The 17,072-nt window shown below is 32.4% G+C and overlaps 1 pseudogene; it reads left to right on the forward strand.

Moving 5' to 3' along the window:
* Positions 1–7,596, forward strand: part of LOC128207752 (uncharacterized) — a 30,738-nt pseudogene extending 23,142 nt beyond the window's left edge.
* The last annotated feature ends 9,476 nt before the right edge of the window (positions 7,597–17,072 follow it).

A 17,072-nucleotide genomic window follows, 5' to 3' on the forward strand; every position in this document is an offset into this window, starting at 1 on the left:
AACTGAGCTACAAGCACTCGCAGAAACTTGTTCACAAGTTCTGTATATACAATAAGTATCTGTGATGATTCTAACACAATATCATCAAGGATATCACCTACATAAAAGCTTTCATTAGTACTTGCATCCATTTTTTGAATACGTTCACTAGAATATCCCTTTGAAACAATATCAATGAAGTTTTGGCACAGTTTCTCATTCTTATAAACTTGCTCATAGCATTTGGCATACAAGTCTTTTCCAAACTTCAGCAAATTCTCATAAATAATGAGATGTAACAGAGATTCTGTTAAGGATATGAAAAACTGATACAAACTGTCTGATACATTTATCAGTGAGCGTGAAACCTATTGTATTCTTTGATTATCCAACAATGACTCAGGATATTGAGAATGTTCATTTAAGTAATGTTCATCCTCTTTCAACATATTGATTATATTCACTTTGCATTTTGCTTCATGATATAAATTATGACCCTCTTCTGATGTTGAAAACAATTTTGACTTCTTGGCATCAACATATTTTTTCCTCAGTTTTGACACACAGTAACCTGCAACATAGCGTACCCTTGCATGTGACGAAGTTGTAACATACCGTCTAGACACATGTCCAGAACTAATGCCTAGCAAGTCAACCTTTTGCTTGATGTAAAAAAAAATACAAATTCAAGTACTCCGTAACAGATAATCATGTGTTCATCTGAGAAGTTGTCTTCTTCAAACAGAATCCAACAGTGCATTCTATATTCTGCACTGGTATTATATTTATGGACTAAACTGTAAAATGTTGATTAAGCTTAATTACTTTCTTTATCCAGGAGGCTTTTTGCAAATATTCCCAATTTTACCAGCAGCTTTTTTGTGAAAAATTGCAATTTTGTTTCATCAATGGAAGTAACAATTTCATTCAATCGTTTGTGTGAAGTTGTTACTTCTTTTTCAACTTTTAGCCCTTGTCTCATGGTTCCCAGGTCAAATCCTTCAGGAAAATCAATCTCAAGTGCTTGATTTTCTTCTGTGTTGATGGACGCGATAAGTTCAGAGTTATATTTGTTCTATTATTAATTATATATGTTTATAATTTAAATATTTAATCAGGGATGTATTTTCTAATTATGCATTATAATATATATATATATAAAATAAATAAATAAATAGTAATAATATGTGAAAATTTTAATTGATTAAACTTTCAGTTAACTAAAATTAATTCTCATTGTCAAATACCAAAATTGATAGCTAATGCATATATTGAAGGTGCTTTCGTGGAATGTGAATGGACTGACTGATGATAAGAAGGAAAACGATGACTTTGTAAATATTGTTACTAGTGGGGATATTGTGTTTTTGTATGAAACCTGGACTAATAGGAATAGTAAAATTGACATTTCTGGGTATGTTTCACATAACTTTTTCCGAAATTTTCATCATCGTAAAGCTAAGCGTTGTTCTGGCGGAGTTGCTGTTTATTATAAAGACACACTTAAGCCCGGTATTAATATTGTACGAAATCATAACGATAGTATTATATGGTTAAAACTAGACAAATATTTTTTCAATCTAGATACTGATGTTTATCTGTGTGCTGTCTATTTATGGTGTGAAGGTTCACCGGCTTATGATGTAGTAAACATTGACTTTTTTGATGTGATACAAAATGACATTTATGATTTTGACCGAATTGGAACTGTGTGTTTGGTCGGCGATTGGAATAGCCGAGTTGGAGTTAGAAGTGATTTTATTGTGTATGATAGATTTACTAATGATATTAATAATGATGACTATATTGTAGACGTACCCCTAGTTCGGGCCTCTCTAGACAAACATTGTAATACATTTGGCTTACGGCTTCTTGATCTTTGCAAATCCACGGGATTTCGTATTTGTAACGGCCGAATTGGCAATGATAATAATTGTGGGTCATTTACCTTTGCATCGAGAAATGGGTCGTCTGTTATTGATTACCTGTTGTGTAAGCAATTCAATTTTGATGATATTATCGGATTTAGTATGTGTCCATTCAATGAATGGAGTGATCATTGTCCACTAACGTTTTCGATAAAAATTAATTATTCTTTCTGCGACAAAAGTAAAACGCAGTGCAATTTTGTTAAGCAGGTATGGTGTGATGAACTAAAAGATCAATATAGAGCGGGGTTAATATCTAAATTACCTGTGTTTAACACATTAACGGAAAATGTAAATATACAAAATAGATCAGATATTGATAATATAATACATAACTTTACACAGACCATTCACAGTATTGCTGATCCCTTGTTTAAAAAGGATTATATATTTAAAGAGAAAACTTGTTTTGTCGACAATTCACATTGTAATAGCAAACAATGGTTTGATGACGATTGTATAACGGCAAAACGTAATTACTCGGACGCTGTGAACATGTATAACAATTGTAAAACGAACACAAATAGAATACAAATGTGTACCTTGAAAAATGTTTATAAAAAGCTCGTTAAGCGTAAGCGAAAGTTGTTTAAAGTTGCCCAAGGCAAATGTATTGAGCAATTACGATTTTCTAATCCTAAGGCCTTTTGGAAATATTTTAAAAAAGCTAAACAAACAGCAGTGCTGATATTTTGTTGCAAGATTTTACCAAATATTTTTCAGAATTGAGTGATGATATATTACAAACTGAAAATGGTGAAGGCGAAGATTTTGTTAGAAATAATGATTTTACAAATACATGTGAGAGTTTCGAACCGTTATTGGACGGAGATATAACAGTTGCTGAAATAAATGCTGCTGTTAAAACATTAAAACTAACAAGTACTGTGGGCCAGATGCCTTGTTAAATGAATATTTCATAGAATCTATAGATATTTTGGGTTTACATTTGTGCGATGTGTTTAATGCTATTTTAAACAGTGGTTATTTCCCCGAAAGCTGGACTAAAGGAATCGTTATACCCTTACATAAAAAGGGAGCTAAAAACGATGTAAATAACTATAGAGGCATTACCCTAGTTAGTTGTATGTCAAAACTGTTTACGACGATACTAAACAAAAGAATAATATATTTCTGTGATGAAGCGAATGTTATATCAGACGCCCAATATGGTTTTAGAAAAGGTAGATCAACAGTTGATGCTCAGTTTGTTTTATTGAGTATTATACAAAAATTTCTTAACGAAAATAAACGTCTCTATTGTGTTTTTGTAGATTTTAAAAAGGCTTTTGATTGCGTTTACAGAAATGCGTTATGGCTAAAAATGTATAAAACCGGTATTAAAGGTAAAGTTTTACGAATTGTTAAAGATATGTATGAAAAAGTAAAATCGGCTGTTAAGGTGTTAAATAACTATTCTGACTTTTTCGAGTATGCCATAGGCTTGAGGCAGGGTGAAGTCATGTCTCCGGTTTTGTTTTCCTTGTTTTTAGATGATTTAGAACTATTTTTACAAGCAGATATGAATTCAGGCCTCACTATTAATGACCTTATAGTTATACTACTATTGTTTGCGGACGATATGATTATACTAGGCAACACAGTTGAAGATATCAATAGGTCACTGTCATTATTAGAAGTGTACTGTAATAAATGGAGTCTAGAGGTTAATACAAGTAAAACAAAAGCCATGGTATTTCGTAAAAGAGGTGGTCTGTTCAGAAATGAAAGTTTCTATATAAAAATAATTGGATTGAAGTTGTTAGCGACTTCAATTATTTGGGAACTGTTTTCAATTACACGGGCACATTTGCCAGGAATCAAGAACACATAATTGGAAAGGCTCTTAAGGCACTAAATGTTTTATTGGCTAATTGCAATAAGTATAATATCAAGCCAAAAGTTAGTTGTCAATTATTTGATGCCTTCGTTGGCTCAATACTAGGTTATGGGTCTGAGGTTTGGGGATTTGGAAATTCAAAAGAAATCGAGCGCATTCATTTAAAGTTTTGTAAAAGAATCTTAAATGTACGCATTAATACTTCCAATTGTGCTATATACGGGGAACTAGGCCGTTATCCCCTGTATGTATTACGATATATTAGAATTTTAAAGTATTGGTTCAAAGTTATTGAAACAGATAATATTATAATCAAGGAAATATATAATATGTCTGTTAAAGACTGTCAAAATGGTAAACATAATTGGGTTACTGATGTTAAAGATATTCTAAGCAAACATGGCTTTGCATATGTGTTTGATAATCCACAGCTATATAATGTTAATACAATTGTCAGTCTATTCAGAGACACATTAATTGATACATTTAAGCAAACATGGGGTAATGACAAAGCTAGAAGTAGTGTTCTAAACCTGTATAATAATATTAAAACTACATTAGACCTTGAACAATATTTGAACATTCTACCGCATGACTTACGATTTTATATTACTAGATTAAGAGTGTCTGCTCATTCATTAAGGATCCACACCGGTAGATATACTAATAACAACATTCCTAGAAATGAACGTTATTGTACTTTTTGTAATTCAAATGATCTAGAAGATGAATTTCATTTCATATTAATATGTCCTTGTTATAATGACATCAGAAGGAAATACATTAAAAAATATTTTTATATCAGACCAAGCATGTACAAGTTTATAGAACTGCTTAAGTCAGACAACAAAAATACTGTATTTAAATTATCCAAATATATAAAAGAAGCTCTTAAACATAGAACTTCCATTACATATAGTGATTAGTTTATATCAGCTCATCCTCATGTTTTATCATTTGCATATATTTTTTTTTACCTATGGACAATTATTCATATCTACGTATAGACATTGCCTGTATCGAATCTGTATTATGTGACATGTTGAATTCACGTTATATAAATGTATTTATATTGTATGACTATGTACCTTGTTGGTATACGTCGAATAAAATTATGTTCATGTTCATGTTCATATTGTTTATAAAAGAAGAAGTCATATTACAGAGGAATAATGAGATTATCTATTGTAAAAGTGTCAACCCAAATAGCCCCAGTTGCCAGTAAGCCAATTAACAATACTAAGGCAATTAGGACCAACTCTATGAGCCCAGGGTTTGTTCCCATTTACGCACCTACCAATTTTCACCAATTATCTCTTCGCACATCAAATTTACCTGTATTTTCTATACTATTCAACAAAAAAAAGAACTACACACAAAAACTTGTACAAATGTTCTTGCAGTATATAATTTCACTGTGGTTAATTTCAGAAATCTTGTTTCGTTCGGTTTAAATTCATACTTATTCTAGAATATAACAATATTTTTGTCATTTGTGTTCAATGTTTCTTAAATTGTGTATAGATAAAATACAAATTGTCAATATGTAAGGTTAACAATAATAATTCAGATTAAAGATTCATATTGGTAAATGACAGAAATATAAAATATCATAACATAAGATAAATGTTATGAGCATTAATGTTGTGACAACATCATAGCCATACACAAATTACATAGAATGAAAATCAGTAGTACAAGTACACGTTTACAAAGATGATAAAAACCCATTTAACTTCTATTTCTGTTACAACATGCAAATATAATTAAGGCATTTAGAAATCGTAATGTTTTCGAATTTTGTAAGTTGCTACAGTAAAAGCTATTAAAATATTTTTTCCGAAGCTCTATGTGTTTTTGGCAAACTATAAGAAAATGGTATTCAACCTCAGTCACACTCATGTTACAATAATTATATTCTTTCTTGCCGGTTAGTATTAGTATATCTACCTATTTCTGTTTGTATATTATGGGATGAAATTCTTAGGTTTGATAAAGCAATTTTATATTTTCATTGGAATCATTCCTATTTCGCAATATAAACTTTATAAAAACATTGATTGTTACACACATAATTATTTTGGTATGTGTCAGTTCAACATCTTTGCCGTCGTGAAAACCGCATACTTATGCTAAATAGTAAGGTATTGGTGCCACTAGGCTATGGAAAAAATGAATTATTTTATAGGTAACTGCAATTGGCTGAATACAATTGACAGATTATGCATAGACTATGAAGCTTGCTGTGCTTATCGCTTTTGTGTTTTATTCCAGTTATTATTCTTATATAAACATTTCCTTAAGTGAAATAATTATTTTAGAGCTTACATTTTCTTGTATTAGGTCATAGTCAACAAAAATGCAATGCAGTTTTTCACTATCATTTTGTTTATCATAGAGTTGTAGCAATGGTAGAAACCAAGACACATATACAATCAACGTTTGATTCTCCTTTCTGGAAACCAAATTGCCAACTATTTATTTTTTCATTATTGATAGCCCATTTTGTCATTCTCTTCAAGAGTATCTGATATGCACCTTACTTACTATGTTACTTAACGTTATGCCCCATAATTCTTTGATTCACTCGGGTTACCACTTTTAAAAATTGGTGCTATTTTACCCTCTCCCCACGATAACGGGTATTCTGCGTTATCAAGCATTCTTTTATACAATTTGAGCAAATATGGGTAAAAAATCTTGAAAGAATTCTTACAAATTTCCGCCATTAACATATCATTGCCTGGGCCTTTTCGCATTTCTGGCAAATAAAAACCAGCTCTATATTTGTGTTATTTTATGAAATTTCAGTACAACTTTCTCAAATTTAAAAACACAACTTTTTCAGCACAGTATAGCAACTTTTGTCAATTACCACCTATCAACTCTATTGTTACAGCAAACAATAAATCCCCCAACACCAACTTCAATTTTTATAGGAAAAAATAGCGGTTGGGAAAGTGGGAACACACCGAGCCCAGCAGCATGTACTGCAGGGAATTAACATGCCAAACATTCCATAAACCAGGCCTTGAACATGATCTATTACATATAACTTCATTATAATTTTAGGTTATTATCCCGAATCCAACCAATAAAATGTAGTGAGATCGAAGTGAATTTTCTGTACAAAACCTACAGTTATACAGTTGGAAAAGAATGGGAATGTCCTTGAAATTTCTGGATTCACAGACTTAAGTGAAGAAGGAGACATGTGCAACAAGTTGCGAAAAGGATCCAGCAATATGACAATGGGAACACATGTTCTACAGCTGCTTTTCCTAGGACTGAATGGATTCAGATTCCCTTTGGCATTTTTTGTGACTGACACTGTCCAAGCTTCAGAGATATATGCACTGTTTTGGAAGGCAGTTGCCCACCTGCATACCTGGATTTAAAGTTCTGTTCACATGCATGGATGGGGCTCAATCAAACCGTTCATTTATGCACATTTGCCTTGGTACTGAACGAAAGTCGTTTATATCTTCAAGTCCATGCACATCACAACCTGTAATTTTCATGATGGATATATCCCACGTCCTTAAGAAAATTAGAAACAATATTCTCAAAAGTGGCATTCACAAAAAAAGTACTAGAGTACTCACCTTGCCAAGCAAATTTGAAATACAATGGCAAATGTTTATTGACTTTTTTCATTGGGACCAACAAAATGGACTGCAAATTCACAGAAAACTAACTAACGAACATCTTTTTCCTGATTCTCAACTAAAAATGAGAAACTATTTGGCTGAGGATGTGTTAAATTTGGAAATGTTACATGCTATGAAAGTTTATCAACAGAGTTTGGGGGAAAAAGGGATTGTACTTAATGGTGCCATTGATCAATAATATCATAATATGACAGAATAGTGTGTCAAAAAAAGCTAATGCTGGATCAACTGCTCCAACGCTACCATATTAACGCTTAATTTTCAGCTTGTATGCTTCAAAGAAGTTTTATGTAACATGACTAATATCTCGCTTGGTACCATACCCTTTTGTTATTAGTTGTATTACCTTTTTTATACAGCAGTGTGTATTTCGGGATATATGTGTCGTTCTTGGTCATCCCCACCTGGAGCTGTTGCTACGTGACGCGCTCGGTCATCCCCACCTGGACCTGTTGCTACGTGACGTGCTTGGTCATCCCCACCTGGACCTGTTGCTACCTGACGCGCTTGGTCATCCCCACCTGGACCTGTTGCTACGTGACGCGCTTGGTCATCCCGGCCTGGAGCTGTTGATACCTGACTCCTATGGTAATCTGCACCTGGGCCTGTTATACTGGAATGTAAGTTGATTAACAATTTAGCATGTTAAGATTCCAATAATTAATATCTATCTTGAATATGGTTACATTTAAGCTGTTTGACTTCAAAACTTAAAACTTGAGACATACCCAGGAATTTCAACTTTCATGCAAGCTAGACTGGGTCTAAGCTGGTTAAGACATCATGTATTTTAATTTTCTTGACTTCAACATTGTATACAATGCAATTTTTCACATTTCCTCTAAAATCTTGTTTTAATTCTAATTCAATGAAATAAAATCTGTATCAGCCAAAAATATTAGCACAGTAAAGGCAGATTTTTGTTTATTTTCATTTTCATCTGTTGGAAGAAGATCTCAACTAGTTTTGAACCTGAAATTTAGTATATATTATGGGATATAATGAACCTAAAAGGATTTCATTCTTTCAAATATTTTATATTTGGGTTCAGCGCGGTAAAACTCTTAATTAACATAACTCTAAACTCTTACTACACATACTTTGACATAACCTAAATTACCATATTGGTGTCTGGCAGCAAGTCAAACTTTGTAGGATCTCTGCTGACTCTTTCCTCATGAATTCAGTGATAAGGGCAGGAGGCTTAATGAGATATCTTTGGTGAAAGTTGATGACACGCAGCCCATGGCTGTTGGTAGCTCTTGACAAGGCAATGCCAAGCTGTCCAGGCCTGAATATTTCCTGGCAGTCTATTTCTACTCTGAAATATATCATTAATACACTACAGATGATCACAATTAGATCACTGTCACAGTCTATCGCTTTTCAGCAGGTGATAAAGACTGAAAACAATATACAAAGGGCATTAATTGTTCAAATTTTAAAATCAGTTCTTGTGCAGAGAACATCTTGTTAATAAGATATACATGTATATGTATATAAAGTTTGAAGAACAAACATAAAAACATTTGTAAAATATGCTCAGCACTGACCAAATGAACAAAGGACATTAATTATAAGTTCCAGAGTTATGATTCTTGTGTACAGCACAATTTGATAAATTCTCATGAATTTAAAGATCTATCTTTATTTGAACTTTGATACCAATACCTGGAAAGCCCACATAAAAATTAAGAATAAAAATGATTAACAGGCAATAATTACAAAAATCCTTTTCATATCCACTTCCCTTCTGCCTTCCTCATGGGATAATAAGCGTATTGTTTACCTATACAATTTGAACTGGTAAAACACATTGGATTAGAAAGTCATTTACAAATCATATTCACAGGGGTTTCTCTTGATATTTTTATTTAAAAACTATATATGATGGCAAAATAAAAATGTGAAGAGAAAACCCAATGATCCTTACTTGCACAATCATCAATTTAAATTTCGGAACCATATAAAAAGAAAAATATATGCACAAACTTGTTGCTAAAATTAATCGAAGTCTGTTTTACATAATACTTTTAAATATTTAAGGGTAAAAATTCACAAAGCTGTTCAGTGACATTCCTTGAGCCTTATGTATGGTCAGTCCAAAGGCTGGTTTCAGTGGATACTGCTCTCGCTCAGCAATATTCGTATTCAAAGCAGGATTGAAAACTGAAATATTGAAAGAAATATTTACATTTTGGGCGGTAAAAATGTGAAGTCAAGCATCTCTTTTTTACCATCCGACGAAGCAAGTGATGGTATCATATTATACTCAAATATTAAAAGAATGACCTTGTATATGATTTCAATGATCACTAATCACTAGTACAAATCTGTTGTTTGTTTTTCAATCATTTTTTTGTAGTATTATAAACTTGTAATAATTGATATTATTACTTTTCGGTATATTGGTTCATTTATCAGCCCCATGTACTTTATAAAGGAATGATTTAATTATTAGGCATTTGATGCTTAAACATTTCTGTAAAGTATGATTAAAGTGTGCAGGGGTCAATATTCATAAAGCAGGAATGGTATTTTCCCAACTTGTCACACTCCAAAATTAAAGCTGCACTCTCACAGATTGACAAATTTGACAATTTTTTGTCTCAGATTCAGCTGATTTTTGCATCAACGCCTTCAATTCAGTCATATAAGATAACTCTCAATAGAAAATATCTCAATTTTTTTGGGATGCTGCCGAAAAATGCATTTTTCTTAAGGCATAAGTAATGCTTTTAGTCATAAAACATCAATTTTGAACACAAACATGAAAAACTGTTATCAGATCTTTTGTAAGCAGTCTTATATCACTGGTTTCCAGACATTTGCACAAAAATTGGCTCATTCCAAGACAAGAAATAAAAAAGTTGTCAAAACGATCAATCTGTGAGAGTGCAGCTTTAAGTATCTCACTGGTCATTAGATATGAAAACATAATTAATTTCTGAAATACTTTATTTACATTGACTTTGCTGAATATTTTTATAGTAAAAAGCTGAAAATTTCTTTAAATTTAACTATGAACAACTTAAGTTAGGAAAAGGCTTAAGATGTTTAATGAATACCGACCTAGATTGATAAAATACTCACCACTAAACTTAGCTTTCTGAACACTGACAGTTTCACCAATCGTCGCAAATTCCACTACAGGCCCAGTTTCTACACTAATGCTATGAATTCTTCCTACTAGTCCATTTACTAGTTTGTCGGATAAATTTTGTAGCAAAATCACAGGACATCCAACTTTTACCCAAAGTATTTCAGGGGCAGGTATTGTACGAATCCCAGATATGTCTTCGGAGTCTGTTGACTTGAACTGGTACAAATCTCCAGGATAATCAAGCAAGCTCGTACGGTTGAAATCATCTACCAGATCATTCTTTGCAAATAGTTTAATACTGTCACTTGCTTGGTAAACTGGTAATGGCCTCTTCAAACTTGCCAGAAACTTCTCACTGTCAGCAGAAATGCCACCAGAAAATACTTCTGTTATCAATTTCATTAACTGTTCATCTTTTGTCCTCACATTATCGTTCAGTACAATTTTATGAGAGAACATTGAAGCAAATTGTGGACTTTGAAAACAGTATTAACCATCATCTTCATAAAGCAAATTTGCCACCGTGGGAAGTTGAAAAAAATCGCCCACAAATATAAGCTGCATTGTTGATATTTTCCTGCTGCATACAGCAATAATTAATTCAAAAGTTCTTTTGCTCAACATGGAACACTCATCAACGATAATACATTGCACATTATCATGATTATGGTTGACATATTTGAAATGGGCAGTGTTGGCATGGATTGTGTTGATATCATTTGGACTGTACCGACCATCACTAAGTCCTGAAAATGTGTGCACTGTTCAAGCTGCCATGTGATCGGAATAAACAGTGCATGCGATGCCTGTTGAGCATGCTACTTTAACGTTGACACCTCTCTGGGACAAGCGATCAAAAATTTCTTTTACAACAAAAGATTTACCGGTGCCAGCAGCACCAAGTAGCAACAAATTATGTCCAGCAATGGCAATGTTAGTGGCTTGTTGTTGTCCAGCATTCATTTTTATCTACAAATCGTTGTATATATAAGAATTATTTGTTTCGAGAGAAACCCCTATGTTATGAACGGCAATAAATTTCATCGTTACCGCCAAATTTATAAATGGTATCTACTAATTGAGCAAGTCAGAACTTGCCAAATAATTTAACTTCTAACTGTTATATGTGATCAAACATACAAAATTATGTGAACATATTAACAATTGCATTATGTATTTAAAACTTAAGCTTGTGTTATCAATAACATTTTAGTTTGATTTACGAGTGATTGTGACCGTGATTTGTTACTTTGATTCGTTTATCTTATGATTGCTATAATTGGTTTAAGATAAAAGAAATCATTTTACAAGTATGTCTTTGTTAATTGATTTTAGCTCAACTTGACGGAATAGGATACTTGCCGATGGCAAACGTAATATGGAGTAAACAGGTTTCAATGTTGTGGTTTGCTTTACGCTTTTTGCAAATGTCGTCATTTTAAGAAATACAAATGTTATCAATTATTAATTATTACTTTTAATATACGATTATAAATATTATTAAATCAGCTTAAAGTGACACTCTCGTTTAAAATCAATACATATACATGTTTAATAAACATAAATTTTGAATGATTAACCTTTAACTACTTAAAATAATGCATTTATGAAAAATATTAATTACTGATAACAAGAGTGTGACGGTGTATTAAAAAGGTGAAAGCGCAAAAATATTAAATGATTGGTGAATAATAAAAGATTTAATGTTATTTACTTTCGTCTTATTAGGTAGAACTATCGTGTTTTCTGCAAATATCTTTTTAAGTCAATTTTAACTCATGATCCTTTATAAGAACCATTGTTTTCGACATCTATTTATCATTTTTGGTATATTAAAACAATTGTATCGATTGTGGTTAATCTTATTGGGGAGTATTTCTGCATCTTTATTAGTTGCTATAAAACGTATGTTAAATACGTCTATTTAATCAAAGACATCATATCCAAATGCCAAGAAGATCACTTTGTTTTCATTCAAATCGTACAAAATGTAACCTGCAAGTGTCCACATCGGTTTCGAAATAAACTAAGTACACTGTTTCTGCAATAAAATGACCAAATGTCTTAAAACTTTGAAGATAATTAGTAGCAAAAAGTTTAAACATAAACTCGGTTTAATGGCACTGGGTAAACGCCAATGACATAGAACAGAAAAACTTAAAACTTTAAGTGGTAGTTTCTAGTTCCGTTTTAAACAATTACTCTAAATTTCTTAAACGATTTTGGTTATTTAGTTTGCATTATATTTGAATAGTTACATCTGGCTGTTCTCCATCCCTTCTCTTTATGTTCCGTTCATAAGAGCATTTATATGTCGACACTTTCCTCGCTCTACAAATACTATTCGCCACAGAAAGCCAAACTTGATAAAGATATTTTCTGTAAGACATCAAGGATCCCGTTAAAACAACTTAATAACGTCATAAATGTTGCACACTCATGTAAATTCCATTACAAATTCGTGATAAGCGTATTATTTCAACGAACCACATACAATTTCACAATGTTTTGTTATGTCTATGAAGTTTAAAGTTTAAAAACATACCAAACATGGTAAGAATAAGTTTTTTTCGTTACTTTGATTATAGTTTAATCTCGTAATTGTTCTATTTTCCGCACATATAATCACTACTTTCAATACAGGAATACAATCTCTCACTGTTTGAACCACCATCAGTAAGTGACTTGAATATTCATATTGCAGTATTTACTTATAAACAGAAACTAAACAAATTGGTATAAATATGTCAGTTCAAGTGCATTGCACATTCCACGTGTTAATAATGTTCGAACGTTGAAACTGTGACAGGCAACAAGGTAACTACTTCATTAAATTATATTAAAGTTTTGTTTCCATAATATAATATAAAACTCATTCATTACTTAACCAGTTTTAAGAAAGAGCCGATTTGTTTCAATACACTCCGAGCACATGATTGTTTGTAAACAAGTAGTTGCAACATCACGGCCTGAAGAAATCAATATTTAACTCCACTGCTACCGTATTTATTCTAAGGAATACGTCAATAGATTAACTCAGACGAGGGTCATTTGAGGCCAATTAGGGCGACTTATTTAATAATAGCACATTCCAGCCCCATTGCAAGAAAACCAAACAATTAATGAAATCACACACAAAGAGTTTGAAGAATTAAATGGTTTTGGCATTATTATTTTTTTGATACTGACCGTGTTTCACTGTTTCAATGCATATCTGCCGAAACTAGCAGTACAGGTCAGTCCTGCCCTAAATTCGTAGAACTGACCAGCGGTGATGTTAGAAAGATGATAGAAAATGGAGATAACAAAAACATGATGAAAAAAACACACAACACTTTCAGGTATCCAAATATTTGAATGTTTATACTTAGAAAAGATTAGAAGAAGGTAATACATGAGATTGAGCTGGTTCTGTTAAATGAGTACGCCATAAACAGTACATTTTCAGTCGGTTATGCCGACGATGCTGCTAATGAGCCAACATCCAACCGCAACATTGTCTAAATTCTAGACAGAAAGCTCAAAAGGCACAACTATCTATTTTGTAATCGCTGAGCAGACAAATACATTTCAACTGACAACAGATGTACTTTGGGCCAAAACTGAATTCTTTTAAAAGGTTGGGAATGGGGATCAAGCTCTTAAATAGTTTGTGTATACCACGTGATAAATTGCGTCATAAATGCTACGTCGTTTGCTCCGGATGAAGACTTTAAACATAGATACTTTTTCTTCACCATTTTAAATGAAACATAGCACAGTTTACGCCGCTTACGGAGCCCCGCCTTCGGACTTTTACCAGAGTTTGATTGAGATTAAGTTTTTACAAAACTCGACCAACATTTTTTCAAACGGCCGTCTGACGGAGCACCGTCCAAAGATTATTTTGGAAACAGGTTTGTCGGAAGTGTTTGATGAAACTTATTACCTGATCAAACTTCTGTAATAACATGAATAAGTGTTTCGCATAAATATTATTGTCTTTGATTTAAGTCTTTATTTTAAGCAAAATGTTGCCTTCCGACGTAGCATTTATGACGTAATTTATCACGTGGTATACACACACTGTAAAAAGCAAGTCTCATTACTGAAGATAAACATGCTCTATGAAAAAAGGATTCTGGGCCAGAGCAGTTCCTAATCACTCCTCGATACAGTATGGATGAACACTGCAGCATGTGTTGGCTACGAAGAAAACCATGATTGGTGGCTGGAAAAGAAATTTTACATGAGATTTTTAACTGACGGTTTACATGCATACTAGTAGAATCGTGAACTAAACAGTATGACAATTAAAAGTATAAACCAGTTGAACGTATTTTTATTTTATGAAATTGGTATGATGACTAAGGCCCTTGCTGAGAGTCGAACTCAAAACTCTTCTGTGCTTCAAGAACTGATTTAAAATGAGGTGTCTTGCCAATAAAACTACAAGGGCAATTTCTTACACAATTAAAAATTGATTTTGAATCTAAAAACATATGTAAAAAGCCATCTAAATTATGAAAATTAATATATTACATTTATTTACTGATATCTTGTAGACTATTAAAAAAAAATCTACTTATGTATATAGAACATTTATATATGTTTTAATTATAAATCTTAAAAACTCAGCCAAACTTCACAATAGAGTACTATGCATTTGTCATAAAGTACACAAACGCATTAGAAGAATATGTAACAAACAGAAAATATTGACATAAACACTTTATTCCTTAACGATGGTTGTTGTTTATCAATTTCACATTATTTCTGTATGAATTGCAAGGCAGTTCCCATCGAAATCGCGTGCATTTGTTCGACACTTATGTCCTGTCATTTGGGTGCAATTATACTAATGGGCGGGGCATATTTATTACGGAACTATTTTTTTTTAATGAAATCGTAGTAAAATTATTGGCAAAACTAAAATCTGCAGTAAAGCAGTTAAAACAAAATGAGCAACGATAATTTGATTGATTTTAATGTAGATTTTGATTTCATGATGGATGGAACAGTTGAAGAAATAAATAATGGTAATGATGACGACTTATTTCGGAATTTGGAATTGACATTTGGTAAGCATTGAGCATCTGGCAAAAACATAAAATCGATGAAATGAAACAATAACATATTGTAGTGCCTCATCAACGTCCAGAAGCTAGAGCTCAGTTCAACACTAAGTCTTCTCGCGTCCTCTGGCTTTCCTTCCGCGAAAGTTCCAATTGCTTAACACGTTACCCAATCCACAACCACTGTCGTTTCATCCGATGTTATATTCCAAAGAAATGACAATGCACTTGCTAATTTGTCCAACACCGTATTCCAACATGGTTCATACACCATACACTGATTCTTCAACATAACGCTCAACATTTAAATTGACTTGAATTTCTCTCCAATTTGAAAACTCGTGACTAACAAACGCTAGTATCTCGTATTAGCGAGATATAATATGAACTTTGTAGGCGGCGATATTTTTGTTCTTTTCATGTTATTGTTAATTTTTCATGACTCCAATTGTATTTTTCTAGCTGAAATACAGTTATAAAACGTTGTTAAAATATACTTTTCCTTAAAAATATAGAAATTAAACCCATCAATAAGGAACTAGTTTTTCTGCGCATTCATTGTTCTAAAGATTTAGGTTACTGTAGCTGTTCGAGTTTACCCAACGTTGAGAACAACGAGAGAGAGAAAAAAAGAGAAAATTCTCTTGAATAATCAATTTATTTGTAAAATGTACATTTAAATAAATGTAAATATAAGAATAATAAATTCGACATTTTGCATTTTATTGGGTTATGGTATCCGAAGGACCACCAGCATTTTGAACAGCCCTATTGCATATCATACCCCAATAACATGCAAAAAAATCGAATTTCAATCCATAAATAAATAAAAATTATCACATAACAGTAATAATTGCAAAGAAGAATATTGCAAACAAGAGTTATTGTATTTTTTCCTAGAATTGATTGGACACAAATCAATTTTAATAGGATGGTAAGTCATGGCCAAACATCTACCCAGTTACCAATAATAATGAAACAAAAGGACCCCTGACCCTAAACATTTAAAGAATTATTGATTGTACATGTTAATGAACTATTTGTAGCCAAGCAATTCTGACACTACATCAGCGAAACATCTTAGCGAGAATACAGAATATATTCTAATTTGTTTGTTAGCATAACCTAAAACCAGTTAATAAATGTTGCAAAATGTTAAGTATAAAAAAGATTAAAAAATGTAGTAAATATGAATATGCACATGTATTCTTTACAATTAGGTCATCTACAGTGATCCTTTTGTCTTGCCTTCCAGTATTTCTCGTGTCAAACGTTCCACAACAGGGCTCATCAGTTCCAATATTTATGCAAATAGCTACAGAAACATGCTCAGTAGCAAAACGTTTAAACATAAACCCGGTTTAGTGGCAATGGGCAAACGCCAAAGACATAGAACACAAAATCACCAAATCAACAAAAAACAGCTATGTACAATTAATTCCATAATTTGTCAAGCAAACACCAAAGCAGCATTGCAAACGACATTCTAAACCACAG

This window comes from Mya arenaria, chromosome 11, assembly GCF_026914265.1.
Source record: "Mya arenaria isolate MELC-2E11 chromosome 11, ASM2691426v1".
Classification (NCBI taxonomy): Eukaryota; Metazoa; Mollusca; class Bivalvia; order Myida; family Myidae; genus Mya; species Mya arenaria.